The sequence below is a fragment of the Leopardus geoffroyi genome, chromosome B4 (assembly GCF_018350155.1).
Source record: "Leopardus geoffroyi isolate Oge1 chromosome B4, O.geoffroyi_Oge1_pat1.0, whole genome shotgun sequence".
Taxonomy (NCBI): Eukaryota; Metazoa; Chordata; class Mammalia; order Carnivora; family Felidae; genus Leopardus; species Leopardus geoffroyi.
Window position 1 is genome coordinate 58,355,282 of NC_059341.1, and position 14,388 is coordinate 58,369,669.

The 14,388-nt window shown below is 37.7% G+C and overlaps 1 protein-coding gene across 7 annotated transcripts in view; it reads right to left on the minus strand.

Moving 5' to 3' along the window:
- SOX5 (SRY-box transcription factor 5) overlaps window positions 1-14,388 on the minus strand; it is a 1,013,293-nt gene that overhangs the window by 983,346 nt on the left and 15,559 nt on the right. Inside the window, exon 1 of one of the 7 annotated variants that reach the window (XM_045466147.1) lies at window positions 2,248-3,510. The exons of the other annotated variants lie outside the window; for them this stretch is intronic. The gene's annotated coding sequence lies outside the window, so the exon portion shown is untranslated. Of the gene's footprint in view, window positions 1-2,247; window positions 3,511-14,388 lie in introns of those variants that run through there. 7 annotated transcript variants of the gene reach the window in all.

Genomic DNA, 14,388 nt, shown 5'->3' on the forward strand with positions numbered 1-14,388 from the left:
CTGTGATGAGGAATTAAGACTCTCAGCGGACTCTTAAAGTTTAAAACTTCCCCGGCACTATCTTATTATGTTTGTATTTACACCTGGGTAAGCGCTGTCACTGTTGCTAGAGCATGAAGTATGAAAATCATACAGAAAAATAAGGTATCTGTTGTGACCACTTGTGCTGTTTTCCCTGTTCTAAAATTTGCCTCGTAGCAAGTGCAACAAAACACAATTCTGTTCCTGATAGAACCATTTCTTAAAGCTAGTCTGCTTTTGAAAACCATTCTCCACCAGGGCCTGTCCCAGCTCCTCTATAAGCGGCTGACAATTGCTTCACTCCCCCAAGTGTTTCTTCACCCCTCCCAGATGCCACCAGAAGAAAAACAGAAAGTCTCTCAGTAGCACTTTGCTTCGCAGCAGGAAGCTGTACTGTTTGTGATATCCATTTTGATACAAACCTAAATTAGGCCTCTGGAAATAGGTAATGCATAAAAAGAAGCGTTTTGTGTCACCAAATTATTATTATAGGTTACTGTTAACCCTTGGAAGATAGAGGTGAGCTCTGCAGCTCCCCACTGAGGTGACGATTTGTCATGAAATCACAGGCCCTACCTCGAAAGATGGTTCAGGTGAGCTTGCGATGAGGCAAACTATCCGGTTGACCTATAGGATTCTGATAGCTAGTTTAAGCGGGGGAAGCTACAAGAAATACCAGTTAAACAAAAGGATCAGCACAGCATGTGGAGCCAGCAGTCGGCTAGCACAAGTTTTACAGCTGACAGAGCCTAGGGATGTAGGGAAACGAAAACGGCTCAGGATGTTTTACTATCAGACAGATTTAAGACTCTTCTCTTCGAAAGCTCTCCTTGCAAAGACACGTTGAGGGGCAAAAGTTCAGAGCCACGGCTATTTTTTTAAAGGTCACTTGTGATAAAACTAGTAACTAGTCCTGTTGAGATAATAAATTGGAAAATTGAATACCCTGACGCTTCTATTTCTTCAGATAGCCCAGATGGTAAATAAATTTTGTTTTTGAAATTCCTTGCACAAAAATTTCAGTTTCTGGTCCATAACTGAGATTCAGAGAAATCTAAGAACTGACCCTAAAACTATCCCGGCGTCTCAATCCTAACTCCAAGTTCTTGAAAACATGTGGCATTGTACCTTTTCTAGTTTAATCTTTGTAATATTTGATTCTCTCTTATTCTTCTTTCTTCATCACTACATTAAAACAAGCAGCATTCACAATGTTAATAATTATAAACATAACTGAATTCCAGAATTCAGTCGAAGACCGCTTTCTATGAACCTGTATGTAACCTGAAGGAAACACATCGAACACGCATGACCTCTTCTCGTCTTTCAGTCCACCTCGGATCACATGCCGATTAAAAAATGTACAGGAGTCATTATGTCATACGATAATAACTCGGCTTTCCCTTCTTCCACAAGCATTCTCAGTCCGTGTTTTGGTAAAAATTATCACATGTGCCTGGCTTATCTCATTAAAATAAACAGACACGACTGAGTTCATATCTCTTGAGACACAGTAAACACAATGCAAAATGTAATTCCTCAAATTGGAATAACTGATATCTACTGAATAAATAACTGAATAATTAAAGCTTCTTCAGAGTGAGAGTCATAAGTTTATGTCGAAGAGCAACAGAATTATTCTGCGACTGGTATCATGGAAAAAAAATAGCTAATAAGAACAACCAAAGTTTTATAAGGAGTTCAGTAGACTGTGGCCACCAGCCAAATTTCATAGCTGCACCACAGCTTTAGCTGAGTTGCTAAATTTGAAGGCAGAGTAAATGTTCTTCTCCCCTTTCCTAGACACAACCCATAAAATAATAGGTTCTCTTTAATGTCTAAGAATGTTGTTTAGGTCTCATTCAAGTCAACAACAAGAGCTTCAGTCTCGGAAAAAGCCTAGGCAATCGCATTAAGCTGCAGTATGTAACACTTAAACAGCAAAAGTCCTGGAATCACTTGCTTCAGAGTGAGGCCATCACAGGATCCCGGTACAATTTCATTCAAGGAATTCCGACTAGCTAATTGCTTGGCATCCTCAGGATCTCTAGGTATCATCTGAATTCCAGCTACTGAAATTAAATCTCCTATGTTTCCATTTTCTAAAATAAGTCCTCCATTCAAATATCCAAAAGCATTACATCTGGTCATAGTTAAAGCACCTTGCTGTTGACAAGGCACTTTCTTGAAAGTTTCTGCAGGCTATGTGTCACACAGCGTGCTTACCTGGGCGGTCCATTCCCTGGGAAGTCGCTTTTCCTGCAGCCTCCTCCTTAAAAATATTCCTACACCCATGCTGATTTTGTATCTGTTCAGTTCAAATTTAGATTCATTGGTACTTTTCCATAGTTACATTTCTTGCTCAGTTGATATGTCCTTTTATTTATTCTGAAGTTTTCGATGTAAGACAAACAGGAATACCACCTTCTAAAATTACTACTATCCTACCATCCTCTGATGGAACATTAGTGGGAAGTAATATTCTCCAAAGCTATGAAGCATACACTGCCCTAAATTACATTGCAGTCGCTGCCCTGAGCTCACACATTTTTGAATAGAAAGGCTCCCAGGGATCTCTCTGTACTGACTGCATTTACTGCTTTAAAATATTTTTAACCCAGACGCTGAAGTGCCAGCCTTGCAGTTCCTCATGCTAATCCCAGCTTGGGTGGCTGTTCTTAAGGGAAAGCATTCAAAACATTGTAACAGTGCATCAACTTTGACCCTTTTCACTTAAACATGAGACTCTTAAAAAAAGTTTGAATTCCAGAGGGAATCACTGAACTTTGACCTGCTTAAAATTAGTTTTGTTTTAGTGCCTTCATGGTGACTCAACAGGCCAATTTTCCAGACACTTAAGACGTTTCTGCCCCTGAAGATTCCAGTTTAAGTCCACAGCTATGTTTGCTGGTCAGATCAGAACACTTTGTCCCAGGGTTTCAAGCAACAAATTCCCAGATCTCCATCTCTTTGCCAGATGTTGGCATTAGTTGGTATTAAGCTGGATCTAAACACATACACACACACACACACACACACACACACACACACACACAACACATTCAGAGGAGAGGCTCTATTTTTCTCTTCTTGCCACATACAGTCTTTTAGGAAACAAAGTTTTCCACTCAAAATTCGGTCATGGAGAAATGTTTATCAGGATTATATAAACATTACTTACTAGCCTAACTCCTACAAGAATAAAACTCCTAACTTTTGGTAAGCAGTACTATGATACATTTATAATACAATCTTTCTGAATCTACTTTTCTTATTGGGGAACAAAAAGGTACTCGGGTTTTATTTTCTAATCTGTTACAGATTTTTTAAATTGTCAGTGAATAATTATATTGCAAATGGACCCTGGCACAATATTATACTTTCCTCCAATGGAATTTCAAAAACAACATTTGTTGTGAAAAAATCCATGACAATTAATAGGTAAAATAAAGTTACCAAAGAACTAAAGGTATAGATATAGCACAATTCATTCAGTTTCATTTAATACCTCAAAACTGCTCCCCCTTTTAGGTAAACTTGCTTTTTTGCAAAAATAAAACAGCACCCAATTTCATTAATACAGTCTAAGATGTTTAATAAAAAGGAAGTAATTATTAGTCTAGAACAATTCTTGCATAAACTCTGTGCTTTAAATTTTTTAGAACAGTCGGGGATAAAGGCATTCAGGAAAAGAAAACCCATTTAGTACTACGAGATCAGAAAAAAAAAAAAAAAAAAAAAAAAGAAAGAAATGTTAACACAGTTAGTTAGCCAGGAAAAAAGAATCAGTATAACACAAATCAGTCTACAAAACTTACATACCATGTTAAACAAGAAGACTTTATTGTCTCCAGGAGTTGAGTTAGCTATACTGGAAAGTAACACAAAAGTGCATACGAGACCGTATTTGAACGCTGCTTTGCACTTAAATCTATCAATTATCAAAGAGAAACCGATGACATTCTTGAAATACAGGCATTTGATCCCTATTGTCAATGCCCAAAGCTGGAAATCAGAAGCTATAGGGTACAGTGTCACAAAAACTGATCACAGAAGAATTTATTTGTTTTCTCTCCTATTAAGCAGCACTAATTCCAACGCTAATACTCAGAAAAAAAAACTACTCAACTGAGTCTCTCTGGCAATTATTTCTTTCATTTCCTACCCATTTAAGAAAGAACACAATAAGGATGTTCAGGGGTGCCTGGGTGGCTCAGTCAGTTAAGCGTCCAACTTCAGCTCAAGTCATGATCTCGCGGTCCATGAGTTCGAGCTCCGCATCAGGCTCTGTGCTGAAAGCTCAGAGCCTGGAGCCCGCTTTGGATTCTGTGTCTCACCATCTCTCTCTCTGCCCCTCCCCCGCTCGCTTTCTTGCTCTTGCTCACTCTCTTTCTCTCTCTCTCCCTCTCAAAGATGAAATAAACATTTAAAAAATGTTTTTTAAAAAGATGGTCAAATTGGGGTAAATGGTGAATGTTTTGGATATGTACATTACTGCTTCATTTTTATTTTATTCATAAATCATTCAACACATAACATTGTGAGTGGTAATGAATGGCCACAGATTTCTTAAATTAAGAAAATATTTTGAATTCAATTATTTTACATTTCAAGCACATGTAACTGGGTTCTTTACTGATGGCTAAGAAAACAAGCACTAATAGTTTTAAAAATTGAGTCAATTACTTATGTGAAGAGGTCAACTAAAATGAAAATTTAAAATGCTAGCAAATAGTACCTCCAATGACATGAAAATAAGTATGAATTATGCAAGATGCTAATGAAAATACATATATTTATAGATAAGACAGTGAATGGTAGTATTTAAATAAAATTATACAGAGACATTCCCATGTAAGGACCATTATCTGAAGAATCTGCCAACAAAGGATTAGCACTGTAGTTGCTTAATCCTTTAATTGTCTTAATAATAAAATATGCTACTAATTGTATAAGGTATTTTGGTCCTGCATTCCAAAAGATATATTTACATTTTTCTCTGTATACGTTGTAAAAGCTAATATACTGTGTCATTAAAAAGTAATGTGACTGGTTTTCATACAAACATACCATCTCATCCACATGCTTTCCCTTCACAGTGGTCCCCTTAGAACACGATTCCCTTACCCTACAGATCAGCCATGAGTCACAGTATTTCTACCACCTTCTGAAAGTGCTTTCTAAGTCTGGAACACACACACGCGCGCACACACTTCTAAATATCCTCAATGGTGACAAATTTCATAATTTGAAAGTCAATTTTAGCCGTTTTCATCATTTCAGGGAGACGTTTATAGCCAACTCTGGTGAATAAAAAAAAGGATGATGAATCTTGGTATAAAATACGAATAGAAAGTAATGAGATGGATGTTTTAGTCAGGCTTGCAAATGATTCAAAAGACAATTCTGAGAGGAAGTTTTCCAAAATGTTTTGAACAAGGGCATCATTGAAATCAGGGTATTGCTTCTCTGGGTGACAGTCTTGAAAAACAACATTAATATGAATGCATAAGTGATAGCACAATTGTTTTTAAAAATCAAACTTGGTACTTTTCACTCATACTCTGCATATATGAAATAAGCAGATATGCATTTTCATCTAGATGGTCATATATGTACATTCTGAAGCTTCCTCTGGGTAAAACGAACCATAGGCTGATTTGCAAAATAATATATACAACATAAACTTAACTCTTGATCGTGCAAAAAAAGAAAAAAAAAACTTTATTTCCATAGTCAGATATTTACATCCATCCACAATCTGTAGGCTTCTATAAACTTTTTTCTCTCCTATATACAGTCAAAATCTAACAAGAGCTCGCTGTGGGGTTATGCATAAAAACTGCAAATTTAAACAAGGTGCGATCGTATACTTTTTCACACATTATTGTATCATGCTGCACCAGAACACTAATGTATGCACAGTTCCAAAATAGCTTGGGCTATTACTGCACAGGCTTGAAAACTACTAAATCCCAATAAGAGCACGTTTCAAAAACTGTTCCTTCATTATTGCACGCTAGTAAAGGTTGCTTTCGCTATTTATATTTTACAAAAGAAAAAATGCAGAAATGTCTATGACATTGCCTCATAATTCTGAGGTCTTACTTATTAGACTCTTTGTAGTTATAAAAGTTGTTTCATCGATATAAATATGACAATTGGACTCAATACTATTTAATCGACTCAATTATGGAACAAGTGTGCTTTTTTCCTTATGCTGCCCTACTTTCTTTTAAGTTGCATTTGAATTATTGATGAAGTTGCAATAAAGCATTTCTTTGTTATACATAGTTTAGAAGTAGAGAATGATGTTTCACGGTTAATTTTTAGACTGATAGTGATAAAATAAACACACTTGTTGTCCTTTCAAAGAAAGTCAATAGCATGGTACAAGCTTAAAAGATTGACTTTTCCTTTTTTTTCTACTGTCTTGAAAATATGTTGGGCAGAAATCATGAATATAAACACAAATATAAAAGAAGATAGTGAGCAATGTGCACTATAGAAAATACAAGTAGGGTCTTCCTGGGTATTGAAAAGATTTACACCTGTGATAAATTTAGGTTCTGTTATTCCTCAAGTATTCAGAGGACTTTAGTTATGTGGCAGGATGAGGAACCCAAAAATGGCAGAATGAATAGTTTTGGGGACAGGGACATTTCTTATTTAGAGTACCTAATCATTACACAACTGATGCCACTTCCACTCCGTTTTCCAAACAGTCAGAATGATCTTTTTAAAATGCAACTCTAAATCCTTTAATCTCTTGCCCTTGCTTTTTTGATAAAAACTCCAGATCCTTAGCAGCAACTACAAGACCCTGCTTAAGACAAGTCCTGCCTCCTCCTCCAGTCTCATTCTTTGAAACTTTTGCCCCTTTCTTTCGCCACTCTGGTTTTCTTTAGTCCCTCAATACTCCAAGCTGTAGCCCACCTCAGAGCTTTGCACATGCTGTTCTCTATTCCATATTCACCCACACCTTCTCCACCTAGTTACGTCCCCTTACCTCTCCTCATATCCCAGCCAAAACGTCTCTTCCTCCTGGAAGCTTTCTTTGACCTCCAGAATAAATCAAGCTACCCTATAACCCCTTTATAATTTCCTATACTCTTCTGTCATAATGCACTCCATAGTAGTTATCACTAATACCATAGCACGACTGTTAGTCAACCTACATTCACCAAGTTACCAGAGTAATGGATGAGCTCCATTCCCTCTGTGAAACACACTATTGGCCATAGCACCCTCGTGGCAAAAAGGCTACTCTTAACACACACACACACACACACACACACACACACACACACACTCTCTCTCTCTCTCTCTCATACCATTTTAATTGCCTGCTTGATCCTAAGTCCATTTATGCCATTTCTACTTCCTATTGGGTAAATTCATTAAACATTACATAACTAATAAAATATGAGGACAAAAGTGTTTTTAGTGGCACTAGATTAAATGTCTTAGAAAAAATAAAGGCAAATTGTTTTTAATAACCACTAAAGTTCTCTTTACTTCATAAAATTGGGATAAAACTAAAAAAAAATCTACGCAAATTCTGCACTTAAATTCCTTGCCAAATGCCTTTAAGCTTCCCTGCCATTTTTAGTAAAAAAAAAAAAAAAAAGCCATAGAATATATATTATGGGTGTAACTTACCCAAGAAGATGACACAGATCATCACTCAGGGGACCCATACTTAAAAGCCTTGACTATACATCAATTGATGGGCAAACTGATAAACAAGGATACACTGATTGATAAAGCACATGTTTAAAATCCTAAAATATTTAAAGTACATATCATTTCTTTAGTATTCTATATAAATAATTATGTTTATAATTTTTTAAAACCAACAGTCCAGCTAGCAGTCATAATTAAAATGAAGAAGAGAACGTTCCTCCATGCTATTTATTCACACAATTAGATGATTAACCTCCATCTTTCCCACTAGACTGGAAGCTCTGTAAGGGCAGGGACCAAATCTCTTTTGCTTACCATTGTAACCCCATTACTGAACATTTGTCACATGTGACAAAGACTTGCAATAAAAAGATTTTAAATGAGTGAATGGTAATATTAGTCAAGCACAACAACGTTCTTTATTTCAAATTATTAAGATCAATATGCAAATAGTTATACAGAGAATAAGAGCAAATGTGAATGTAATCACCTGAAAATTTCAAGGCACAGTACTTCAAGATCACATATGTCCTCTACTCAATAATGGAAAGATCATTCTTGTGTATATTTTTTAAAAATCTTAATTTTTTAATTATTTTTTTTAAAAAGCACTCTCTAGCACAGGGAAGTTTCTGCTTTTTAATTTATGAACTACACTTAAGATTATGTAGTTAGGGGGGCGCCTGGGTGGCTCAGTCGGTTGAGCGTCCGACTTCGGCTCAGGTCACGATCTCGCGGTCTGTGAGTTCAAGCCCCGCGTCGGGCTCTGGGCTGATGGCTCAGAGCCTGGAGCCTGCTTCCGATTCTGTGTCTCCCTCTCTCTGCCCCTCCCCCGTTCATGCTCTGTCTCTCTCTGTCTCAAAAATAAATAAATGTTGGGGCGCCTGGGTGGCGCAGTCGGTTAAGCGTCCGACTTCAGCCTGGTCACGATCTCGCGGTCCGTGAGTTCGAGCCCTGCGTCAGGCTCTGGGCTGATGGCTCAGAGCCTGGAGCCTGTTTCCGATTCTGTGTCTCCCTCTCTCTCTGCCCCTCCCCCGTTCATGCTCTGTCTCTCTCTGTCCCAAAAATAAATAAAAACGTTGAAAAAAAAATTAAAAAAAAAATAAATAAATAAATAAATAAATAGTTAAAAAAAAATTTTTAAATAAAAAAAAAACAAACAAACAAAACAAAACAAAACAAACAGATTATGTAATTAGGAAAACCACACTCAGATATCACCTCATGCCAGTCAGAGTGGCCAAAATGAACAAATCAGGAGACTATAGATGCTGGCGAGGATGTGGAGAAACGGGAACCCTCTTGCACTGTTGGTGGGAATGCAAACTGGTGCAGCCACTCTGGAAAACAGTGTGGAGGTTCCTCAGAAAATTAAAAATAGACCTACCCTATGACCCAGCAATAGCACTGCTAGGAATTTACCCAAGGGATACAGGAGTACTGATGCGTAGGGGCACTTGTACCCCAATGTTTATAGCAGCACTCTCAACAATAGCCAAATTATGGAAAGAGCCTAAATGTCCATCAACTGATGAATGGATAAAGAAATTGTGGTTTATATACACAATGGAGTACTACATGGCCACGAGAAAGAACGAAATATGGCCCTTTGTAGCAACGTGGATGGAACTGGAGAGTGTGATGCTAAGTGAAATAAGCCATACAGAGAAAGACACATACCATATGTTTTCACTCTTATGTGGATCCTGAGAAACTTAACAGAAACCCATGGAGGAGGGGAAGGAAAAAAAAAAAAGAGGTTAGAGTGGGAGAGAGCCAAAGCATAAGAGACTGCTAAAAACTGAGAACAAACTGAGGGTTGATGGGGGGTGGGAGGGAGGAGAGGGTGGGTGATGGGTACTGAGGAAGGCACCTTTTGGGATGAGCACTGGGTGTTGTATGGAAACCAATTTGACAATAAATTTCATATATTGAAAAAAAAAAAGATTATGTAGTTAGGTTTCCTTAGGTATCTAACCATTATTACCATATCATTATTAAGACTTTTGTATACTAGTTCCAAATCTGGCTACCATTTAATTTTATCTGGGCGCCTGGGTGGCTCAGTCGGTTAATTTTATCTGTAATGCAAAGTAATAGTAATGCTACCTGAAATGTATTTATCCCCTTTCTTCAAGAAATTCAAAGCAACCAATATCTTTTAAGCATACTGCTAAGTATATAAATGAGAACACAACTAAAATGAATTTTTATTAACAAAATAAAAGATATTAATCAGGAAGGTGAGCTATCTGAAGTTCAGGCACAAGATCAATCTGGGATAATTCTTTTAAGCCATGCTGAGTTTTGCCAGAAAATGCTTATAAACATTTAAAATTCCAAAGGACATGAAGGAATTCACTAAATTTATGAAAGGTTTCTTTTCATTGCTGAGATGATATAAATAAAGGTATCTTTTCATCATTACGTGTAACTGATTTATAAGTTTATGAATCAGAGAAAAATAAGTAAAAGCATTCTGGAAAATAAGGCAGGATATGGCTCATAAATTACAGCCAGATATACACAGGGGTAATGGTGTCAGTGTGGCCCCAACCTTTTAGTTAATTATGAGGAATTGTTAAACAGAAGGAAACCCTAAGTCATTATGACCCTGGCTAGCACACACAGACACACACATAGACACACACTCCCTCCGTGATTTGTAAAATATTTTAAAGCAACACAACTGTATTCTAAAACCTGATTTATTTTTTAATACTTGGGAGTTCATATGATCTCATTTTAACAGTTACATGGGTCAAATGCAAAAAATTGTCAAAATTTGTCTCCAGTACAATTTTTCCCCATTTAATATACAACTTATGCTCTAGAAATCTAGTTCAGAAGTCTTCAAGGTGGAGGCAAAAAATAATCATAATCTATTGGCATGCTAGTAAAAATATTATGACTTCTATTTACATTATTCATTCTATAGATATTCTTTATTCCCTCTTTATCTCATTCCTTTTAATTTCTATTTTTGTGTTCACCACTAATAAAATAATAATCTTTTTATTGATGGTGTACATACATGATCCTAAAAATTAGGAGAGCAGTGAATTAGATGCCCATCTGGGAAGCTGGAAAACCTAGGCCTATACTCTTATCCACATACTGGGCCAGAATGCCTCCTCCCTTACCAATGCATGGAGACACATTACCCCCATCACATGTTTACATCCAGTCAGCTGTCCTACTTCCAATTAAAATGTTCCCCTGGCCTCATGCATAAAGACATTTTATCCAAGGCTGGAATTATTTATTTTTTCCCCTGTCACCCATTTTGCCTGCCTCCTTGCTTCACTTACCCCTCTGACAACCATCAGTTTGTTCTCTGTATTTATGGGTCTGTTTTTGCTTTTTGTTTGTTGGTTTGTTTGTGTTTGTTTTGATTTTTAGATACCACATATAAGTGAAATCATATGTATTTGTCTGTCTTTGTGTGAATATTTCACTTAGCATGATGCCCTTTAGGTCCATCCAAGTTGTCATTAAAGGCAAAATCTCATTCTTTGTTATGGCTGAGTAATATTCCATTGTGTACATATACAACATCTTCTTTATTCACCAGTTGATGGACACTTAGGTCACTTCCATATCTTTCCTGTTGTAAATAATGCTGAGATAAACATAGCAGTGCATGCATCTTTCCAAATTAGTGTTTTTGTTTTCTTTGGGTAAACAACAAATAGAATAACCAGTTCATATGGTATTTCTATTTCTAATATTTTGAGGAAGCGCCATACTGTTTTCTGTGTGGTTTTATTTTTTAATCTAATTATTAACAGATTGCCACAGGGGCCCTCATTTCACCACAGGAAGAAGTTCATGTTAATGCCATTCTCTTTCTTTCCTTCATCATTTGTTACACATTACAGTCTCACATGCTTTAGGAAATGGATTATGGATGACGTCATCTAATTTTTAGCTAAATTAACCCTCATGACATGGACAAGTGTTTTTTTTATTTTTTATTTTGAAATTTGTTGTCAAACTGGTTTCCATACAACACCCAGTGCACATCCCAAAAGGTGCCCTCCTCAATACCCATCACCCACCCCCCCTCCCTCCCACCCCCCCATCAACCCTCAGTTTGTTCTCAGTTTTTAACAGTCTCTTATGCTTTGGCTCTCTCCCACTCTAACCTCTTTTTTTTTCCTTCCCCTCCCCCATGGGTTTCTGTTAAGTTTCTCAGGATCCACATAAGAGTGAAAACATATGGTATGTGTCTTTCTCTGTGTGGCTTATTTCACTTAGCATTAACACTCTCCAGTTCCATCCATGTTGCTACAAAGGGCCGTATTTCATTCTTTCTCATCGCCATGTAGTACTCCATTGTGTATATAAACCACAATTTCTTTATCCATTCATCAGATGATGGACATTTAGGCTCTTTCCATAATTTGGACAATTGTTTTTAAAAGACTTCCTACAAAACAAAACAATAATCTAGTGATTTCCAAGTAATACGAATAATGTAAATATAAATGAACATGGGAAAATGGCAAAAGTGTATCTCATAGACCACTGCTAGCTCTTTGTTAGTCACATTTCAAGGAAAATCTATAAGAATTCAAAAAATAGAGGGGTGCTTGGGTGGCTCAGTTGGTTAAGCATCCAACTTCAACTCAGGTCATGATCTCATAGTTTATGAGTTCAAGCCCCCCATCGGGCTCTCCACTCTCAGCTCATAGCCCACTTTGGAATTTGTATCTCCCTCTCTCTCTCTGCCCCTCTTTCACTCCCATTCCCTCTCTCTCTCAAAAATAAATAAACATTAAAAAATAATTTAAAAACATAGAGAAATTCTCTGGAAGGCTGTTTGTGGTGGATGCTGTGGTATGCTACCTGGTGGCCCTCATCTCCCAGATGCCAAGAGTGTTGGCTACTGAAGACTCCCTTCCTTAAGAACTGCCCTCATCTTGGGGCGCCTGGGTGGCTCAGTTGGTTGAGCGTCCGGCTTTGGCTCAGGTCATGATCTCATGGTTGGTGAGTTCGAGCCCCACGTCGGGCTCTGTGCTGACAGCTCAGAGCCTGGAGCCTGCTGTGGATTCTGTGTCTCTCTCTGCCCCTCCCCTGCTCGTGCTCTTCCTATCTCTCAAAAGTAAATAAACATTAAAAAAAAAATTTAAAAAAAACTGCTCTCATCCAAAGTTCCATCCCCTCCCCAAGGATGGCCCACATCCAACAACAACCTCTGTGAGGTTACAGAGGCCTGGCCCCCTTGCCTCATTTCAGGACATCTCTGAGAAGCCATCCAGTTCCAGAGCTCCCCATAGATTAGCTGTACCCTCAGGTGTGGCACACTCAACTTCTCCATGGGCCCATCCTGCTTCTCTCAACCCCTCACAGGTGTTGTTCCCAAAAGCCCTTGCAGTAAACCTAGTGCACACAAATTTACACGTCAGAGTTGGTGTCCAGGAAATTCTGATGTACTGCCACTCTTACTTCTACTGTCATTTAAGCAGACCCTTGCTCTAAGTGTTTATTGTGCCCTAATGAATGTGTGTGTGTGTGCGCGCACACACACACACACACATTCTGTAGAATCATGCACTCTAAAAATTTTACAGATGGGACACCCCTAAAGTATTAATATGTCGACCAAATATGCAAATACAGCATTCTAACTGCTGACTTAAGGAGCCAGATTTTCATTTTTTGGCTAATACATCATTAGTTCATTCACAAGCAAAGCAAACCACACTACTCAACACTACAAGGTTCCCCAAAGCCTACAAGACAGAATCTCGTGAATAGGAGTCTACAATAAAAAGATCACCCTGATCTGACCACTTTCCACAATCACAGCCTCATCTCAGCTTGTCCCCATCATGCTCTACTGACACCAAACAATCTGTAATTTCACCAACACACCATGCCATTTCTCACCTCCTTGCCTTTTTACTTATGTCACACTGCCTGGTTGGAATGCTCTCCTCCCTTCTCGGAGCACCACTCCCTGTCATACTTAGCTTAACTCAGAGCCTTACTAAGGGCAGGTTTCTGGGAACAGTGTGTCTGAGTGCAGGCAACACAGGGGTGCAAAGTCTGCAGAAATGTTAAGAAGCATAATATAAGTAAAAGGCAGGGGGCTTTTTATTATCATCTGGCTCCAACAATTCTAAATTATGTAATAATAAAATGGTCTTTCCCACCAGGGCTGACTGCCCCAAAGGCCCACCTTGGATATGCCACTCACCCAATTTTAAGCCTTAGACTCAGAAATTCCCAGTAAAAATTGAGCAATCCTAGTAAAACGTTAGGTTTGAATACAGGTCATTATTAACCCCAAGAAAACTAAAAAAGTTGTATAAAAAGTAAAAGTAATAAATTCATGATACTCTCAGAGATAAACAACATTTACAAAGTCAAAGTGTGTTTACTAAACTGATTTAACCCCCCTACGCACACACAAAAAAAGATGAAAGTATATTGGAAGAAAGGGAAAAGGAGTATGTGTGGTTTTAGATAGGTGAGGTACAGGAAGATTTGCAAAACAAAGCCAAATAGTAGCAAATAGATTGATAGCTTTTTTTTTTTTAAATAATAAAATAAGGAGTAAACATTTTATTTAGAAATACAGAGTTGAAAGTGGTGGCAATGGGTAGACATGATCATTAGTAAGGTAGGAGTGCTATTTTATTATGGAACTTTGAGTTTATATAACACACATAT